Genomic DNA, 7,079 nt, shown 5'->3' on the forward strand with positions numbered 1-7,079 from the left:
ATAAAATTATTTATTTCACATGGATATCTTATATATAAAATTAACATTGTCAAAATGTTAGTTACCGTACTCCTCCGAAACGGCTTTACCGATTTTTACCAAATTTTATATGCGTATTCAGTAGGTCTGGGAATCGGCTACTATCTATTTTTCATACCGCTAAAGTGATTAGGGTGTCCCTATCCAGCAAAAATATCTTTATTGCTTTAACAAAAATTTTTTTATATTTTTTGACATAAATTTTTTTATATTTTTGAAAAAGAAAACTTGCTATGATATGAAAAGTTGTTGTCTATGAAAATACTGAATTCATAAAACTGCCCCCTAATTTCTGCACTATCGTTGATTCCCAAAATGCTCTCATTGACCGCGTATTTCCAGATGTACACATACAATACATAAATCATGGGTGGCTGGCAGAAAGAGCCATTAGCAGCAAAAAAAACGTGGACGTTGATGAATTAAACTTCAAGATAAAACAGATATTGCCAGGCGACTTAATATCATACAAATCGATCGATACAGTTTGTGATACCAACGAAGTTGTAAACTATCCAGCAGAGTTTTTAAACTCACTGGATTTGCCAGGCATGCCACCACACATTTTACGACTGAAAGTTGGATCACCGATTATTTTACTTCGGAATTTGAACCCACCACGGCTATGCAATAGTACGCGATTGGTAATTAAAAAATTGATGAAAAACATTATCGAAGCCACCATTTTGAATGGCAAGTTCCGAAACGAAAAAGTTTTATTGCCACGAATTCCAATGATTCTCACAGACAAGCCAATTTAATTCAAACGCGTTCAATTTCCTATTAGACTGGCATTTGCAAAGACCATCAATAAGTCACAAGGCCAAACGATGTCTGTTTGCGGTCTTATATATAAAATTTCCATGTCACAATGTTAGTTACCGTACTCCTCCGAAACGGCTTTACCGATTTTTACCAAATTTTATATGCGTATTCAGTAGGTCTGAGGATCGGCTACTATCTATTTTTCATACCGCTAAAGTGATTAGGGAGTCCCTACCCAGCAAAAATATTTTTATTGCTTTAACAAAAAATTTTTTTGACATAAATTTATATCCACTTCGTTTCTTCGTCTTCGCCTTGCTTGGCAGATGGAAAATGTACTAAAAATTTTTCTGAAGATTTCACTAATGATACTATAACAAATACCGACGGATATCCAATATATCGTCGAAGAAATCCCGATAATGGGGGACAATGGCGGGTGGTGCCGTATTCGCCTCTGCTAAGCAAGACATACAATGCTCATATAAATGTTGAGTTTTGCAGTTCTATGAAGAGCATCAAATATATAAGTATGTCCATAAAGGCAGTGATATCGCTGTGTTTAGAGTAGAAAATACTAATGTAAATGCTCCTCCAATGAACAAAAACGGTGAAATTACGCTCTACCAAATTGGTCGGTACATCAGCTCCAATGAAGCTGCTTGGCGTATCTTCGGTTTTCTATTTCATGAACGGGATCCAGCAGCTGTTCAGTTAGCCGTCCATCTTGAAAACGGTCAGCGTGTATTTTTCACGAACGAAACAGTGATTGATCGTGATACAAATCCACCTAAATCTACACTCACTGCATTTTTTGAATTGTGTAATAGTACGGATGATTTTGGTGCCTTTGCAAGAACAGTACTCTATTCACAAGTACCACGCTATTTCACATGGGCTCAAACAAAAAAATGGATGCCCCGCAAGCAAGTTTCACCAGTTGATGCATGTCGCAATTTATTTAAATCGAACGCTTATTTACAGTTAATCCAAGACACACTGAGTGCTTTTATCTTCGACTGTTGTTGGTTAATGTTACTGGCCCATTATCATTATTATTATTTACAACAGTTGTTGCCAGGGAACTTGGTATCATACAAATCTATTGATTTTAAATTAATAATTTAATAAATAAACTATATAAACTAATAGCTTAAAAATAATATTGTTTGGCGTTTGTTATTTTTATCTAGTTATCTTATATCTAGTACTTATATAGAAATTGGAAAACAAAAACAAAAAACAGAGAGGAATGGAAGGACGTTGGTCCTACATGGACTGTATAGTCACGGATGATGATGATGATACATATTTATATATGTAATATTATATATTGATTTTTATTCAATATTTTAAGGCACTGTTACCGAACTGTTAAAATTGTTTCAGTTTGGAAAGGTAAATCCAAGGTCTTACAAAACTTATGAAATAATATTTATGATTAATTCAAATTTATTTTTAACCGATCATGTTTACTTTCTACAATATGCTTTCAAATGCATTGACTAAAAATAGTCAATTTTTAGAATATATGGCTTCTAAAGGATAAAGATTTGAATCAGATTTTGAAAAAAAAATCTTTTAAATAACTACTCATACTAATAATAACTTGAGCATAATACCATATATGGTATACACAGTTGTCATACCACTTACGTCAAGTACTATTATTGATACGTTAGCAGATGCCACCGTAATAATTACTACTGAATTGGGACAGGAATCTTGCAAATAACAATCAATTCAAAAATGGAGATTGATGAAACTATCATCACAGATTATTTTAACAACAATAACACAGTACAGTCCTCAGAGTTCGCTTAAATAATGATTAAAATCTGGTCAAATCTGGTCTTGTTATAATTTAATTAATCTGTTTAATATTTAAGAAACCTTTAAGTATATACAGGTCCGTGAAACAAAAATTTTTATCGCTCATGGAAACAAAATATTAGTAAAACATATATAGAGAATATTCTGACTCTACATGCAGCTGTCATATAAATAGATCAAGGTGATACAATATTTTATAAATCTACACAAATATGCCCCTATGCTGACGATATCGTCATTATTGCAAGAATCAAGGAGTATCTTCAAAGCGTTTACATACAGGTCTCAGAATAAACGAAGAAAAAACTAAATACATGACAAGATTTCCCCAAGAAAACCACTTCAGAATAGGCAGTTACAATTTTGAGTCTATAAAGGAGTTTAAATATCTGGACGTAGTTCTCAGCACAAGTAGAGATGCGACTCTTGCAATAAAAGATCGTATTCAAACAGCTAACGGAACATATTTTGCCCATATCAAGCTTATGAAATCAACGTTATTATCAAAGTCCAGTTCTTACCTAGGGCTGCGAAACATGCGTCGTTAAATTCAGCGACAACAACCTGCTACTGAGATTCGAAAGAAATATATTCAGGAAAATATTTGGCCCGGTGTGCTTAGAAGACGGCGCATATCGTATTAGGTATAACAACGAATTGAATGTCTTGAACGAAGGCCGAACTTTAACACGATACATAAAAACCCAAAGTTGGCGCTGGTATGGACACGTCCAACGAATGAGTAACGAAAGAATGACTAAGAAAACTTTCGAGAAAAAGCCAGAGGTGAGTAGAAAAAGCGGACGACCGCGACGAAGATGGTTACAAGATGTAGAAGACAACATACGAACGGTGAGAATAGCACAACACAGAAAGTAGCGAAATGCATGGAGAATGGAGGCGTATTGTAGAGGAGGCAATGGTCCATCCTGTACTGTGATGCCAAGATGAATGAAATGAATATAGAGAATATATATACATATATATAATAAAACAATAAGAGAATTGCTTTCATAAAAATGCATAACAATCAAGGAACTTAATTATACAATGATAGAGTTAGAATATATTAAATTCAAAATTAGATGAATCTGTCAAATATTGGCTATGTATATTAAATTTATAATCATTAGGATTGATTAAACATTCAATTCTACTGACGTGGAGAGAAAATTTATTTATTTTATCAATATTGTTTATAGTCAATATAATATAAATTTATATTATATTATATTATATTATATTATATTATATTATATTATATTATATTATATTATATTATATTATATTATATATATATTTATATTGAATATAAATTCATAGGCTATATTACTATTATAAAGTTCTGCATATAATTTGTCATTAATTAAAATTACTTCTCGTTGAACAGGAAATAATTTCTTTCATTAATTTGTTGAATTAATCACAAATTTTTTCACGCGTATCGTTTAAGTTTATATCTCATATGTTAACAAATTTAGGTTTCAGGAAGGTTCTTATACCTTCTATGCAGTCATGAATTTTTGAGCAAATGCACAATAAGTAACAAAACGGTTTGACAAATTTATTTTAAATGATTGTTGTTTTTGCTGCTACGCATGTTGATTTAACTCTTTTTTACAAAATTGTATATAACTTCGACCATTTTTGCAATAATAATTCCACCATCCAACGATTTCTCACGGAAAGGCGAAACGAACGTGCGATATCTATCAAAACAGACTTTAGCAACGAGCTTTCAAAAGCTGTTAGTATTCATAGTTAGAAAATTGTTACTAGCTTTAAATGTTTGTTATACGTCATAAATGCAGCTTTCTATCACAATTGATTATGGAAATGAGCAACAACATATTTCTCTGCCATATTTCCGCTGCCGTAGTACTTCCACTACTAAACAGAAGATATAAGCTATTTGGAATTTATTGAAGGAATTCGGAACAAAATGTACAGATTTTTTGTTTTGATACCGCACTGTTATATACAGGTCATATAAATCGAGTTTTTTAAACAGACCCGTGTTAAGATTTGCCAGTCGTTCCATTTTTTGCAAAACATGTATAATTTCGGCTAAAAAGCGCATCAATCAGTTGCTTGAACTAAATTGCCAACTACTCAGTACCACCGTATCGATGCTGACATGTCACTACAACTTAGAAAGACATCCAATGTAATTTCATCTACTCTATAATGACTTCTGTCATGGTTCTGGTTGTGTAGTGGAGACCAAAATTGTGTTTCAGTGCCAATTCCTGGCCTCAACATTTTAAGTGTCCCTTTTGTCAATCTTCAACCTTAGCACATAGCCAATACATGAAGGTGTCAGGTTCGTTTCATTCATTTTAAATGGATCAGTCGAAATTGTTTTTTAAAACGAGGCGCGTTCACTTACTACTTCGGTTTTTAAAACAGGTATTCACTCCTGGAGGAAAAATTAGAAAACATTTACTCGATAAAAAAAGTTATTTTTTTTATGGACAAAAATATTTTAGAACTTATAATTGATTTTTTGGTTAAGACAATGTAATTAATATTTATAGGGCCTTTCCATTCTCATTTTTTAAATATGACTCGATTTCATTTCTTTTCACTATGGAAATTACTAATATATTTTTTGGTTAGTGTCGAATCAAGCCGAAATTAGTCATCTTGAAATTATACCTGTATGAAGATAAATAGCAAGATCCTTAACATCATCGGGACTCCATTATGCTTTATTGACTATCATCATAGAAATATGATGAACTGTTGTTTGTTTATTCTTTTTTAAAGCAGAACAGTGCTCAGAGATGCATACATATAGCATTTTGTTTATGGTTCCAATGAAGAGTGGTAGATGGTATAGCAGTTTTTACCATCATTATTGCCGTTGCCGTTATTTTGGTACACTATATTGTTGTATTAAATCTTGTTAATTGGTATTTTTACTTTGAAGAATACCATAGAGCACCCAATGTTTGATTAGATTTTTAAGCCCCATTTTCATTGTTATTTGTCAGTATTTCACAAAGATCTTTTAAATGGCTTGTAAAATTAAATATTGCAAAAATTCATTTTATTTAATTGTTTGAATGTTTTCAGAATCTTATAGTCAGTTTATTTAGAACAATAAATTTATGTCATATGAATTATAATAATATAACATCTCTGAGAACAGTATATATATTGATTATATATATATAGATCCCAATTAATAGAGTATGTATGATGTTATTACTGTTCTGATGAATACATAATAAGTCATTTATATAAACTAGAAATTATTATAACAGATTACATTAGCACTAGAGCAGTGTTAATGTCTCTTGATAATTATTTATTTCTCATTCTGTTTTAATTCGTTTTACATCTATAAGCAAATTTAAGAATTATTTTTTCTGCATAAAATATATTGGCGGTGTAAACGGGAGTAGATACCTTTTATGTATTTTGAACAGTAAAATGAGTTCATCTGCAAAATAAGGCTCTTTGATTCTCCACACATATAATATAATAATATTTGTCATAACTCTCACATTTGGGTATGTACAACACCAATATATGAACACATATACATCAACAGATGTTTAAAACAGTTTTTGTTGTTGAATAAATGCTTATTTTAGTCTTTTCTGCTGCTTTGACTCCTAATAAAAACATTTTCGAAATTATGTTTCAAAATAAACACACTCTGTGCATACAAATTTGGCTATCATTACAGTCATTGTTTGTCTAAGGAAAAAAAGCAGTCTGTGACATTTCGGCTTTATAGGAGACTTCCAGATTGCATACTCTCATAACTGTAATTAGCATAGTTTTGTTGTGTTCTGCTGGGTAAACATTTCTAAAAATCTGTTTACGTGAGTACTGCATCCTTATTGCTTCTCGGTTATCCTCGTTGCAAAGCTACACTTGATTTAGTTAGGCACGTTGGACAGTTGGTTGATTTTGTTGTGCTCTGCAAGCACTTGATGTAGTTTTAGCAAGAAATAATATTTTGTCGAATGTTCAAAGTCTTGCTGATGGAATTTTAAATAAAATGTTTGTTCAAAATAATAAAGTCAAAATGAATTTTAATGAAAGTCTTTGCTCCTGTCTCTGAACTTTGTATAACAACCTTTATGTTTATGTATTACTTTTCCGTGCATGTGTTGTACATCATAAGCTTTTAATTAATTTTTTTTTTGTGTATTATTTATGTTTTCAGAACATAGCACATACGAGTCCAACACATATGCAAACGGTAAAGTTGAAAGTTGCAAAAAGTGATATGGAAAATATGTTATTCTTCTCAATAAATATAGTAATCCCCTTTTTTCTGCAATACTTTCTTCAATGTTGTTTTAAAAGACTTCTAATAAAGCCAACACAAAGAGTTCATTTAATAAATTTCGAAAAAAGTGGTGAGCAGGTTTCTTCTTCAGTATTTAATTTATACTAAACTTTAATTTAAAATGCACTTGCTT

The sequence above is a fragment of the Teleopsis dalmanni genome, chromosome 1 (genome assembly GCF_002237135.1).
Source record: "Teleopsis dalmanni isolate 2A chromosome 1, ASM223713v2, whole genome shotgun sequence".
NCBI lineage: Eukaryota > Metazoa > Arthropoda > Insecta > Diptera > Diopsidae > Teleopsis > Teleopsis dalmanni.